Below are 277 nucleotides of genomic sequence, written 5' to 3'. Positions count from 1 at the left end.
GCTTCCTGGCTGCCGTTGCGCTGCTGCCTGCTGCTGCTGTCAGCAGCAACGGGAGCAGCAGCAAGCCAGGTCCTTCCGAAGCCCTTTGGAAGGGGGTTTCTCTCAAACTTCTTGCTCCTCTGCTGCTGCCGCTGCTGCTGCCGCTGCCGCTGCTGCTGCTGTTGCTGCAGTGATAAAATGTCTCTGGGAAGACACAGAGGCTCTGAAGTTGAGTTTATGGGGGGCGGCAGCAAATGGTCATTACGAGTGGGCGAGCCATGCGGGCTGAGCTGCCATA

The sequence above is a fragment of the Eimeria tenella genome, genomic scaffold, assembly GCF_000499545.2.
Source record: "Eimeria tenella Houghton genomic scaffold, Eth_scaff2476, whole genome shotgun sequence".
Classification (NCBI taxonomy): domain Eukaryota; phylum Apicomplexa; class Conoidasida; order Eucoccidiorida; family Eimeriidae; genus Eimeria; species Eimeria tenella.
The sequence above is the reverse complement of the archived record's forward strand: the minus strand, read 5'-3'. Positions refer to the sequence as shown.